Genomic DNA, 14,370 nt, shown 5'->3' on the forward strand with positions numbered 1-14,370 from the left:
AAGGAAGTTAATCTTTTTTTATTAATATACCTGTAGCAAATTTCCTGAAAGAAGGAATATCTGTTCCTAAGTCAGCTTGCTTGGATATAAATTAACATTCTGAACTTCACAGGAAAAAAATTATATCCATTTATGATTTCCCATCTTGATATTTCTCATGTCAAAACTAGCACAATCTAGATTATGGTACTAATGAACTGTAACAAAGCTACTTTTTTTAACTGAATAAATATATTAAAAATACAAACTTTCAATCATTATTTGAATTTCAACTATTATGGTTGTTTTAGCTGATCTTTACCATGTGAGCCTAGGAAAAGAAAGCATTAAGGAGCTTGCCTTTGTTCATTTTAGAGGATTGTGCTACTTAGGAAGCAGCATGCAGTTATGTGTTTTGACGGGGGTTTGTTACTTTTGACCATTACTTTCAAATTATGCTTCATTGTGCCTGCTGCAGCGTAATGATGGTGTTTTATACCAGAGGGGACAGAGTCAAATGTGTTCCTATTCACAGGACTAGAGCTGGTGTGCTCAGAATGTAGAAAGTAATATCTAATTCTCTCACTAGCAAGACAAACAACTAACACAGGGACTGAGGTCCTGGACCTGACCTCAGTATTAAGTAAATATATTGACTTTAACAGATGAAGAGCTGGAATCAGGTCACCAGGTACCTGAAATACTGCTGTGGTACTGAATTACATAGGATCTCATCCTAACAAGAAGGTCAAGCTGCTGCTCAGAACATTACACTGGGTATGATCAGCATGCTTGGAAATAGAGGAAAATTACCAGCTGGTTCAGTTCAGTCCTCCTAAATCATGTAAGGATTTGATTCCAATGCTCATTGTCAGTAGTTTAAAGAGGTAAAGCAGATGTAACAACGGGATGGACAAATTTTATAGCCATTATTGTTGCAGGGAAAGTGTTTAATTTAGTTTCCAGTTAAATAAGTTCACATGTCTCTTAGCCTTAATTTCTCACAATGGACTCAGGTTTTACAGAACAGATTCCCATCGTCACAGTGAAAATGCTACCTTTACAAATAACTGACTTTCAGATTGAGAAGTGGAATAAAATTTAAGAAAAGAAAGATTTATTTTTGTTTGTCAACTGGAAACACTGTTTCTGTGGGTTTTTTTAAAATTTACCTTGAATGAAAAGGCTGTGTGTATATATATATATATACACAAACATACATTCATACAGAGTTGGCATAAGTGCTTTCTTAGATTGGAGGCAAGTTTTCCATCTCCTTTTTCTTTTTGATATTAAAATCAAAGGAACCAAAATGAAAGTATAATGTAAAAAAATGCCAGTGTAAACAGAAAAAAAAAGAAAGAAAATGTTGTTAAATGATCACTGAAATGTTTTGGCTTCTTTCAAATGTCCCTTTTGAAGTATTCACATTTTAAATGAAACAATTCACTGAAATTAATGTGAATTGCCTAACCTATACTTTTTATTTCAATCTGAATTTGCGGGGGGCGGGGGGGGGGGGGGGGCAGGAAATTGTTCTAAAAATGGTGCCCACTTAGACTGTCTTATCTTTACTAGTCCTAGGAAGGTTTCTTACATGCACTTTAATTACAAAGGGTCTTTTATTTTTTGAGCAATAGCTACAAAAACCAGCGACTTGCTCACTACCCTTGTCCTGGGCTTGCTTAGGAAATTGTTTATATTCCTTTAACATTTATTTGTCCTCAGCAATGTCCAGCAGAACCTTCAGACATGCACAGATATACATATATCTGCAGTAAGAAGCAAGGCAAAAGCCTGACTTCATAGAGCATAGAGCTCTCTTTTCATTCCCACTGCATTCCCATTTATGCTGCACTTATCTCCATGGGCATCTAAGTGCAGCTTCAGTTCATTTGTTAATCAATGAATGTCCAAATACTTGTAAGCCTACAAAATGTAATGCGTTTCCTTCTCTTCTAATGGAACAATGGCTGTAGTGTCACAGTCTCATGCTTTCTTCTCCTACTGCTAGTCTGTAAAACTTTTCAGTTAAAAGAGGTGATTTATACTTCATAGCTACTGAAGACATATGTTTTGGTGAAACAATATTTTCAACGTATATTGCACAGTCAAACTGGTAAAAGAAGGTCTTGGTGGCCGGAAGAGAAGCAGCATTTCTCTGCTTTTGGAATCCTTTTATGCAATGATACACATCATGGGCAATTACCTGTTACCTGCAAGCCAAATCCTATAGTCCTGACTGATCAAAGAACAGCTAATAGCACTGGACCTTGCACAGTTGCTTCAATAGTCTCCACAGCCCAGATTTTTAGAGCTATTTAGCTATGTAATGATGCAGGTAGATGTCTAGAGATTTTCTAAAGCACCTAAGCAGATTAGGTCCTTAATGTCTAGATGCTGCAGCAGAGCCAGGTTTTCACTCATCATCTTCCAGGTGAAACTATGCCAGATGTGGGAATGAGGGATTTTTCAAAGTAGAAATGCTGTACTTGGAATGTCATTGGCAAGCCATTTCCAACTTCCTACACATATTGTGCTGGTTTGGGAGCATAGGTATTTCCTTCTGCTGCAGAATAAGCTATGATGTGAACACCACAGATTAACCAAGCAGCAGTTTTGAGGTGGAAGACGGGGATTTCTGTTTAAATTAAAAAGGAAAGGAGAGGAAAACAACTTATGAGGTAAAAGAACACATGGCATTTAAACTATATTAAAAATGCGGGAGATATATTGGGTTTTTGGGGTTATTTTTGTCTTTAGATATCTATATTTTACTTTGTTTGTGGGTCAGGTATATTTCAAAGCTCACCAGAATTCTGAATGTAGGACCTGCCATGTTTTTTTTCCCCCCAGAACCATGACAAATGCCTGAAGCAAGTTAACAGCCTGAAGAGTATTTTCACCTGATTCTTTTTGCCAGAAGCAGCGGCAAGCATATTCTCCCAGGAAGCTGTGTAACACAACATGCAAACATTTTGGATAGGAGCTGAAGAAACATTTTCTAGTTGTCAAGCTACAGAGGGAGTTCAGGTGCTCGTTTAAAGATTATTGGCAACTTGAGGGCCCAGATTTCTCCTCACCTGATGAAGCCTAATTACTTTATAAGAGAGTAATGGACTAAATTAGCCTCTGGAGGTACCTATCTCTCTTCATTACCTCTGCAAGGAGTGTAAGGTGAATACGCTCAACTGTCTCCTGGGTATTCAGCAGAATTTTCGTAAGTGAATCATATTGCTGCATCTTCTCTTTTTTTCCTTCCATTATATTGCTTGTACGTACGTGCTGAGGATGCTGTGTTTATCTACTCTACAGTTTCCTAAGGAGGGGAAGTAGAGAGGGAGGTGTGGATCTCATCTCCCTGATGTCCAGTGACAGGACACATGGGAATGGTTCGAAGCTGCATCAGGGGAGGTTCAGATGTGGTATTAGGAAACATCTTTTTACTGAGAAAGTAGTAACACTGGAACAGGATTTCTAGAGAGGTGGTTGATGCCTGAAGTCTGTCAGTGTTTAAGAGGTATTTAGACAAAGTCCTTAATAATTTGCTTTAATTTTGACCAGCCCTGAAGTGGTCAGGCAGCTGGACTAGGTGATCCTTCTAGGTCCCTTCCAACTGAAATATTGTATTTTATATACATGTATGCTTCTACATACATATGTTGCACAATCCATCTTGTGACTAACATTACAGAGCTTTCAAGATAGAGTGAGGCTCTTCCTTTCTGTCCCTGGAGCTCCTCTGCACAGGTAACTTTGCCGGCCTTATGGACCACCTGATTCATGCACCTTTCATTGAAACCTGACTGTTTCTGGTCGAAAGTCATACAAAAATTTTTCAATGTGACCAAAATTGATTGAGAGTGGACTCTCTTGCTCCTTCTGTTCTTATGCTAATTTCCAGCACTGAAATATTGCCTGTTTTCAAAGGGGAGTGAAAACCTGCAGCCAGGGGATTCATGCCAATGAGAACAGGACCTGTTTTGCAGACAAGCAATCTGTACAGAGATTCAGTACAACACAATCAAAAAAAGATCAGTGGCATTCATGGCAGATATCTTTTCAAGCCTCTTGCCTTGAAGAAGCTCCGGTGCACTGACTTTGTATGTGGCTTGTGACACTAGGCTGGTGTACTGAGTGCTAAAGGTGACAGGAGAAAGAATACTTGTCCTTCTAAAGATTTTTCGGCCTTTGGTTACAGCTTCAGCTGGGAGGTCTCTGAAGGCCTCTCTTTGTGATGGTTTTGTCATTTCGAGTGGGTAAAGAAAGGAGGAACCCTTTAGTGAGATTTGGCTGTGTCACTACTATACTTGTCAGATACCTTTTAGGATGCAAATCAACAATGGTTCTAGTTAAATCCAGTCCTGCTCTTTTTTTTCTCTGCTTCTTGAAGTATATAAATTCTAAACTTTATAAACCCCTCCAGACAGAAGTATTCATTCTGTCACTCACAAACACAGAGACAGGTCCTGTTTAAAAAACCTCAACAACAAAAAAGCCCCACTTTAATATTGAACAGTCAGAAAGAAAAATCTGCTTGTCTACTTACTTGAAAAAAAAAAGCCCAGAAAAGCATAGATTTAATTTGAAGCTAAAATATGTATATATGCGCACACACACAGGTGTTCCTGTAAACATGGAAGGAGAAGAGGTTTGGCAAGACAGGTACAGTTATGATATTCAACCATAGATATAATATTTAAATTCAGATATGCTCCTGAAGGTAAAGAAAGGTCATCTTACAGGTGAGCAGCACAGAGTTACCAGGGAACTGAAAGGGTCGGGGTTGCTTCTGCCACCACCTCTGTGACATGTAGTTTTGCTGTCTCCATCACCCACTAACTACAGACATGCCCTGTGGACTTACCTGAAATTTAAGAGACCCTATTGAAATGTGTAATTTTGCTGCAGCTCTTTCATATACTTTCAGGCAAGTTACTAAGGCCAGCCATTGTTTAAACCTACATGGATGATTCTTCCATTTCAATGAAGCAGGGAAGGAACAGGTCCCTGGCAGGAGTTATGGTCTCTGTCATAACATCAACAGAAGGAAATGCATGCCTGCTTGGCATTTTAGTGTATACATCAGCCTGTGAGCTGCAGCAAAAGAGGAGGGGAAATTGTAGTAAACTGCTAGTGATACAGAAACTCCAGGTAGAACTGCTGAAGAAGATAACGTCTGAAATACCCACAAGTTTTACCAGAAGACCTGGGCCTTTCTTCCTCTCCTCTTTTAAAACATTGCTTTTAAGGTGTATTATGAAGATAAATACTTAAAAAAAAAACCATGTGATATTCAGCTCTACTATTAATGGAAGATACCAGAGTGCCTCAGAAATTTCAATCCAACCAGCAGTTCTGACTTCTTACAGGGAAGGATTTTCCCCTTCCAAAGATTTACATCCCAAGGCAATCGCCAAGATTTTAAACAGCCTGTACAGGTAGAACCAGAATTATCCATTGTTAGTCCTGGCAGAGCACAGGAAAACTAATGCTCTTGCAAGGGAGGGAACATATCCCTCTACAGAGTCAGTCACAGACATTTTTCAGTGATTATCATTCATCAGCAATTCCACCTTCAAGCCAGCTCAACCCTGCTTGATGTTGACTGGACATGGAGGACATAAGAGTTGAATGTAATCTCTCCTGACAAAAAATATTGTTGTCTTGTGAACACTGAAGTTTTAGTTTACCTAACAACACTGAAAGAAAAGTTACTGCTACCCATTGGAGTCGTAAATGTCAGCAGTGGCAGTTCAGTGGGGAAAATAATCTCAGCCATTGTTGTTCATTCACATATAATGAGAGCTACATCCAATGCAATTGTAGTGCTGGGCAGAGTGACGCTCTGTGGTACCATTACATTTTATCTCTGGATATAAAAACATGCCTATTAGGCCTTCAAGAGCTTGAAGATGACAGTAGGGACATAAGCAAGGAGTAACGATAGTGGTTTTTTAATTGTTAGATCATTACCTGCTAGAACTCTAATGGCTAGGATGAGGGCTTTCCTATTGATTTCAGTATTCATAGCTTTTTCTTTTTTAGTTTTGGGAGTTGCTCTGCTTTTTCCATAGATACCACAAAAGTGGAGGGTGATTGATATTGGTAAGTAGAAGGCATTATGGCTTATACTCTGAAAGTAAGGGGTTATTCAGGAAGAGGTTGTTGGTTTTGTTTTTTTTTTTTAAAAAGTACCTGACTTGAGCTTTTGTTATTTCTCCCACCCTGCCTGTCAGCTTTATTTACCTGTGCTCTGGATTTTCAACCTTCTTTTTCTCAGGAATTCTGAGATTCCTTGGGTGGCCAGATACCAGGAGGAGAGACCTCTCTTACTTAATCCCTTTGTGATGGGACACAACTGGTGTCTGTACAGACTAGGTACTGTTGTAGGGAATAATAATTAGGGCCCCCAAATCTAGCATCAGGTTAATAACCTGGACTGATGTGGAGGGATAAAACAAACAACACAGAGGTTTAATGTCGAGCCCACAAATGTCTTGCTTTGACTTTTCAGGAAAAAGTGGGTATTTAAGATCTTGCAAAAACTGGCTCACAAAGGCATTCCAGCAACTGTCGCAGGCAGAAAAGCCGAGATTTCTTAAGACAGATGGATCTTGGGACAGTACATGGCAAGTTTCCCAAGAAATATCTGATCACACCGGGAAGGGAAGCATTAGCCACTTCCAATGCAAATACACCATCAGAATTTGAGGAGGATGCCTGTGTTGTTTTGCATTTACAGAGAGAATCAGGTGTTATTTCATGGGCAGCGTGTCTCAGTCTGATCTGAGAGATCCTAGCCCAAGGCAGGCTGGCTGCAGATGGCTTCTCTCTGAATAACACAAAGAAGTTTTCTGTGTTTGTGGGAGAGTTTTCAAATTATTTTTTTTTGTTAAGCAATAACCTTGTTAAAACAGTTTCCAAAGGGTTGAGCCATAATAGCAAGGGGCCATATGAGAAACAAAAGCTAGATTGTTGTTGAAGTGATCCTTAATAGAAAGATTATGCGACTTGCTGCTTTGAAATAAAGAGTGCAGGAGAAAAGACAGGAAAGGAAAAGAGCATTTGCCCTTTTTTTCATTCCAGCTTAATAGCCACGGCACTAAGTGACTTAATCACTATAAGCTGTTGCTGTTCTTTTTTATTTTCCCCACAGGCAGCCTTTTCCCTTAGTGTGCCTGTATCAGATGGGGGAATTCAGAGCCACTTGCTGCCAGTGCTGTAGGCAAGTGAATGAATGACCACTGAGCTGTTGCACAATCTGTTTGACTGGCATCCCATGATGTTCAAAGTTTTCGAAGAAAAGGAGGTCCTAGTGCCAGCCTGCATTACTGTCAATATTGTTAAAAAGAATAAGATTTTGTTCTACCAGGATAGCAACAGGGTTTATCCGGACAAGTTTTAGGAAAGAACAAGAATGGTGTAAGAAATGGAATAAGGTACCTCTGTGATTCTCACTTTTGCTGGAGGGACTCGCTGAACCCTGGGGAGAGCTGAACTACTGAGACTGTGGATCAGGAGGAAAAATCAAGGTGTCTCAAAGGATGTGCACGTAGCTGTAGCTCTTCCCCTGAAAAATAGTGGCAGTGCTCAGTGCAGAAGGGAAGTGCAGAAGTTAACATCTCCCAAATGAAAAAATTCCTTTGCAGAGGAGGCAAGATTTCTGACTTGGCATGATTGGCTGGGCCAAAACAAAAATAAAGTATTTTGGTTTTCTCTTTTTCTTTCAGCTCAGCTTTGCCTAAATTGGCAACTACTTGCATCAGATCATTGCCTTATGTATGGGAAGTGCATGCCTTCTACTCTTAGTATCTTTTCTGTCAACCACCACTGTTTTACTACTTTTCTCACTGAGCACATGGTTCCTTTCTCAGCATCAAATGCCACAGAGATCATGGGAAATGTAGGCTAGTCTAGCCCCAGTGCTGTAAGACATGGGCCATCTGCATGACAGTTCTAACAGGCACTGCAGCAGTGCAGGCAGATGTTGCTCAGTGTCAAAGCAAGCTGCAATGTTTCGGTGAAAACAAAAATCAAATGGCCCTAAGGCACCAGATTTTCCTATTTCTCTGAAAGGAGAACGAAAAAAAAGGAATTTATTTTTTTTTTTACTTAGCGTGGAAATATCAGCAGATCTTGCAAAGCAGAAATTCCAGTTTCTGACAAGCTGTACAAAGTACTGTAAACATGAGCAAAACTACTTTCTTTTGTAATTACAAGAGTTTGTAGTTGTACCTGATTTGTTGGGTTGGGGGTGTACCAACTCCTCTTTGCCAATGCAAAGTATTAATTGAGCAGCAGGAGGTGCAGAACATACAGCCTGTTTGTAACTCGCATTTCAAATAGTTTCTTTTGTGGAGGCAGAAGTAAGTACCAGCCAGGCCTTTTGCCAGAAGGTTTGACTCCAGCCATCCATTTGTTGTGATACTTATGTATGATGACTGCCTGTGGCATCAGCAGTACAAGTTTCAAACCCAGCTGGCTTCTTTCTGACACAAAGGAGACAATTCAATTCCATAGAAGGATAAGCTCAGACTCTGTCTTTTTGTTCCATGGCTTCTCTTTCCAACAAGAAAACACAATCTGTGTCATTTTTGTGACAGATGTTTATGAAAACATAAGAAATAAGGGTCAGTAGCTAGTATTTTCTCCCAGATAGCAGAAATCTTGATTCTTTGTTCTCCTAGAAAACTTGTATGCTCTTAAGGAAAACATAATTTCTGTGTATGGTTTCCCCAGCTTCCACAAAGTGCCATAATGTCTTGGTATTTCAAATGTATGTGGTGACAAGAAATACTTACTTGGAGGTGCTCAGCAAGAGGATGTAGCAAGGGAAATTTATAGAAAAGTGATATCCTTGCTTTTAAACATCCATGAAAACAAAAATGATTAACTGACTACAAAAAAAGACACCAACCCCAACTGTTTAGCTGTAAAGCTCTGTAAGATGGCGTTGTGTGAACTCTAAATTGCTAAGCTTAAGAAAGTAGTTCTCATTTGCTCTGCATGCCATGAAAGTGTCATACCTTTTAACGAAGGCAGCACAATAATTGTATGATGTGGATATCATACAAGATGTGTATATCTATTCAACCTGACTTGGAACAACATCATGCAGCATTCAGCTGAACACCCAAACGCGAGAACCTCAACCCTTCAAAGTCATTCTATATATAAGAAACAGTTTCGCTGGAAATGTTTTCTCTTCATCTTTTACTCACACTATCACATCTTACAACAGAAGCTGCAACTGTTAGATAGGTGACCCAAAAATCATAAGCAAGAGGCTAATCTGTATACAGAGATGCCCACCATCTCATCTGCATGCACAAATTTAATGAGAGCAACAGGGCTTTCACTCTGTTTCAAGAGAAGCTTAGTTCTGGAATCCAGTGCAGTATTACTTTGCAATGTGCTGAAGTCTGGGCTCCTCTTCATGTGGACCCTGTGGCACTGGTAAGATTAGAGACCTACCATTAGTGGATGGCATTTATGAGGGTGTGCAAATCTAAAATTTGAAAACTTACACAGTAAATGAGTGCAGATAATGCAGAATCAGAGGTGCAAGTTTCTACTCGCCTCATTCCTACTCTATATGAAACAATGAAACAGTGTGTGCAAAGGGAAAACTTGACATTACCATTTATTTGCCCACATTCAGAAGTAGCTCTTCAGTGAAAGCAGTGAAGAACAACAGATTAAATTTTTCCATTATAACTACTGGTAGCTATTTTTTTTAATGCTGCTGTAAGCATAGGAGTTAAGGCTCAAAAATCTCTTGTGTGCATGCTGGAACTGTGCATGCTGGAACTGTGAAAGGAGGAAGAGCCAGACAACAGAAGCAGATGATCAGATAAGAAATCACTGGCAAGGCCCAGAAAGATATGAGCTTTGAGCAGGGAGGAAGGGGTAAGAGATAAGATACAAGTCAGGGTAGAGTTATGCAGCGGTTTGAATGTCAAGAAGAGAAATTGTTGTCATGTTGTTTTTTTCCCTCTAGCAGAACCAGAGTCACAACTGAAACAAATGAGATGAAATACTCAAATCATAAAAGATCTCCTGTTTGCTGCCATGACTGAGATGACAATGGAAGAAACTGAGATGGGACCTATTGCAGGTGAGGTCTGGGGTTTTGTAGAGCATAAAGCAAAGATGATAAAAGACAGAGACTGGGATAAGTGATAAGCTCCCTCCTGCATCCTAACCCCGTAATTTTGTCGGCTAATAAGCATGAAGATTAATTGACAGAAATACAAAACTGACTGCTGTATGTGGGATTGTCAGTCTGCAGCAGGTCTGCCTACTCTACCATTGATGTTATTCCTTCCTTCCCTAGAAAACAGAAGCAATTAGCTAAGTTAAAAGTGATTCCATTGGGGCTGGGTAGTCATTATACCAGGGACTACATATTGAGCTGGTCTAAAGTAAAAGAACCAAACAAAAATAGAAGGTGAAAACTTGAAGTAAGACAGTTATTTGTGAAATTGTTTCAAATTTGGCAGATACTATCAACAGCTCTCCCCTGCACTGAAGACAAAAAAAAAAGGTTTAAAAATTAAAACTGTAACGCTTCACTACTGTCAAAATGGGGGGAAAAAAAAGTATTCTGGATGCTAAAAGTATTGCATTTTGAGAATTTTCAAAGAAAACATCGAGTGAGATTTTGTAAAATGTAAACTTGGTAGTATGAAATGTATTTTTAAAAAAGAAGAAAAAATTGGTCAAAGCCTGGATGAAATGAATCACTTTGCTTGGGACTGAACACAATACCTGCAGATGGCTTTTATGAAAAATTAAGACAAAGAAGATATCTCCATTTTTATTTAATATACAGCATTTTCCCCCTGATTTTGTAAGTCAACCACTGAATAAAAAATCTGCTCTTCATTCCAATCTAGTTGTGATCTAGACAGGGTTTACATGAAGATAATCATAGTACCTATATTTTACAGATAAAAAAAATAAAGCACAGAGAGAACAGATGACTTTCCAAGATTATATGTGAAAAGCAGCCCTCAGGGGGCAGATTACCTAAACACCAGCTTAAATACCTAATTTTACCCGTACTGCATGGCAACAGTGAATGGGCTTTCAAATTACCACATGCCACTAAATTCTGTCATTGTGTAAAGTAAGGCTTGCCTGTCTAGAATTAATTTGCACAGAATTTCAAGGTATGGGTTCCACATCCCAAATCTATACATATGATGACAAGGGTAATTACCTGTGGATAAGACAGCCCCAAATTTATCATTATTTGTTGCAAAAACTGAGGATGAAATTCCATTTCAGACCAGCTTTTTTCCTATGGCATTCCTGAATTCCTTACTCTACTATACATGACAGAGATTGCCCTGGGAATGGTGTGAGCATTTTTTCCACCACAATGCAAATTAATCTCTTTGAGACCTAGATGTTTCCTAAGAGATGTGTTGCCTAGAAATCATTTATTTCACAGAAACGGCCCAGTTTCTTTCCTCATGTTCATCTAATATACTCAGAAGCTGGTCTTTCTATTACTTTTGTTATAGTTATAAGAATCTCAAGGTTAATAAAAAATGAGATGGGGGTTTTGTTCTCAAAAGGATTGATCACAGCTCTATTGACTTGATGGCATGCTGACTAATACTATGAGACGTTGAGCTCCTTCACTCTTGCAATCTTCAGTGCCAAAGGAATAGCTCATGAGTTCATGAGTGTTGATACACGCAAGGCAGTGAAGCACAACACTGAGGTCAATGTGCAGTTGAGAAAGGAAGTTTGAAAACCAAATTCCCCCTGAATTCAAGAGCAAATGGAGATGCTCTGTAAGTCACTTAGAGCAGGCTTACACCTTACTCAAGCCAGGAACTTTTTCTGAAGAAGGTGGGTCAACTTGAGGCATAAGCAGAGTTGCTAATGAGCAACAGAACTAGGATGGGAACAAGACAGGACAGTACCACACAGAGCTAACTTGGACACTGAAGGCACCAGATAGCAACGGGCATTCAAGGCTTTGCTGATTTTAAAGGCAATCTGCCTGTTGCTGCCTTTGCTTTCTCAAGAGGTGTGGGGAGAATGGAGAAAACACACAGAGTGAATGCTGAAGTGAGCTGGCCTGGGAAATGAGAACAAAACTGAATTGCCCGTACATTTTTGAGGACAGAATACTGCATTGGACCCTAGTCATATAATGGTGCTTCTGTTGCCAGCCCAGGACTCTGGAAACTTAATCTTAGGTTCTTAGCCTGAAAAGCATCTGCTGCTCTGGGACCAGTAACTCAGCCTCTGTTCAGACTATCAGAAGCAGATATATTGTCCTTACCCACAATCACATTTGTACTGTGAGCATCAACACAGTGAAGACTGTAAGTGCTCGGATATAAGATGACTATTTCATTACCAATAGAGACAGGCGCAGCTGCTCTTGCAGTCAGTAGAGATTTTTCCCTTGTTCCACAACAGGAACTGTAGTGACTCTACATTTTAGCTTTTATTTTGTCTTTCATTCAGCACCTCATAATGACCGGTGTAAAATCTTTCAAATCACTAATGCACCACTGCAGGGAGGAACATCTTTACAATTCCAGAGAATCATGACCTTCCTGTGCTAAGATCAAGATCTTATTTAACTGAGATCTCAAGCCCTTTTTACAGAAATGGCTAGGCAATTACTCCCTGGCTCCTGTCTTTTCTGTATAGAGGGAACTTTGCCTTTCTGAAGCACCAATTAAAAAGTCCCACAACCCTCCCTTTGAATTGCTTCATTGCTCCTGTTAATTGTCTCCTTTGAGTCTCTGCCGTAGTGAAAGTACCTTGTTACACAGTTGTGAACCTGCAATCAACTTTGAAAACTTCCACTTTACAAGTCCAATCTTGTGTTTTTTTCTTTTTTGAACTTCAAGTGAAAGGAGAAAAAAAATAGAAAAATGTATTCGTTGTTTCCTAAATCAAAGCCTTTAATAACATGTTAATCTAAGTTATTATAGATTCTGAAAAGCAGTTATAGGCAGCTGAAATTTTCCTATGGCTTACTGTCAAATATACAAGAGAGTGTTTGGAAAGTCTGTAAGCACTGTAATCATTGATAAAATATATTCTGCAACGGGACTCTAAATTTGCAGTAATTATGTACCATTTAGTTAATCTGCCTACATTATTTATGAAGATTATTTTGTAGTTAAATACTTGAAGAGTTGACAAGGTAATGTTCAACAGCTACTTGGAACAGAAGTGATGGATAGGCAGTAAAAAAAATTTCAATTTTAAATTACTCTCTTTGTGCTCATTCTCCTGTTTGTTTTTAACTCAAAGACATAGTGTGAGATGATTTTTTTTTAAAAAAAAAGGAAGAAAAAATAAGAGCTTGCTCTCTGTACGTGTGTGTATGCATCTGTATGTCAATGGCTACTTTACAATGAGACACAAATAGCTTGGTTTTTTTTGAGAGACCTCAGCTACCTGTCCTTTTCCACACTCACATGGATGCAAAGTTTCCCATCCTGATTTTGCATTTGCAAGAGGAGTAGACCTAGACAGAGATCAGTGTCTTAACACGTTTAACCATGTCACGTAACAGACATGGATACACATGTGCACTGAACCCTTATACTCACAATCTTAGCCAAGGCAGAACAGGAAAGACATCAGGGAGTGAAAGATGCCTTAGCTGTTCTTGCCCACAAGAAGGGGACTAGGACAAACCACTTCTCTGCAATGACACCTGTAATCTGGGGAAAGTAGGAAGGAGAGAGAGCTCCCAAATGGAGAAGGCAATGAGGGTAGAACAAGAGAAAGTGTCAGATGTGCCCATGCTGTGCCCAACAGTGGGCCTGACTGGTGGAATGTCAGGTGGACAGATGTTCCCCCAGCTTCATAGGAATTGCTGTTGTACAGCATTCTTGCAGCCCTTGGGGTGGAGGGGGTGTCTGTGCGTGGGCAGGGGGTGGGTGGGTGGGTGGGTTTGTTTGCATCCTCCTAAAGCACAGACGCTACCACCAGCTGGTACAGGTTCTTAAACTATTTCCCCTTGTTCTTTTCTAGCTCCTAAACCCTGAGATTAAATGGCATTAGAACCAATTCCCAGTTCCCTTGGGGATTTCCTTCATGAATAAAATCTGCTTTATTTGCCCACGTGAGCTGTCTGTGCAGCATGTATCAGATCTATTGTTTATAACCCCGTGAGACATAACATGCAAGTGCTGTTCCTTCAAAATCAAATTAATGATATACATTATAAGGTGCGTAGTGACTCACCACCAGATGACAAGCCTGTTGGACACAGGATTTATTACCCATGCTGGTCAGTGGTATAAGTTTTTTTGGTTTGGGGTGGGTTTTTTGCAAGGTGAAGATAAGTGCACTCTCTCAGAAAGGAACAGCCAGTCAGTTTTATGCAGTCTTACTGCA

The 14,370-nt window shown here is 39.6% G+C and overlaps 1 long non-coding RNA gene across 2 annotated transcripts; it reads left to right on the forward strand.

Annotated features, from left to right (window-relative positions):
- Nucleotides 1-592: 592 nt before the first annotated feature.
- On the forward strand, nucleotides 593-14,080 carry LOC119153600. 2 transcript variants are annotated; one of them, XR_005106189.1, is made up of 4 exons: nucleotides 593-823; nucleotides 2,836-3,199; nucleotides 9,983-10,099; nucleotides 14,005-14,080. It is a non-coding gene; the product is annotated as an uncharacterized LOC119153600 (long non-coding RNA). The 2 variants fall into 2 exon arrangements; XR_005106190.1 differs by having other exon boundaries at nucleotides 9,986-10,099.
- Nucleotides 14,081-14,370: the final 290 nt, after the last annotated feature.

This window comes from Falco rusticolus, chromosome 9 (genome assembly GCF_015220075.1).
Source record: "Falco rusticolus isolate bFalRus1 chromosome 9, bFalRus1.pri, whole genome shotgun sequence".
NCBI lineage: Eukaryota > Metazoa > Chordata > Aves > Falconiformes > Falconidae > Falco > Falco rusticolus.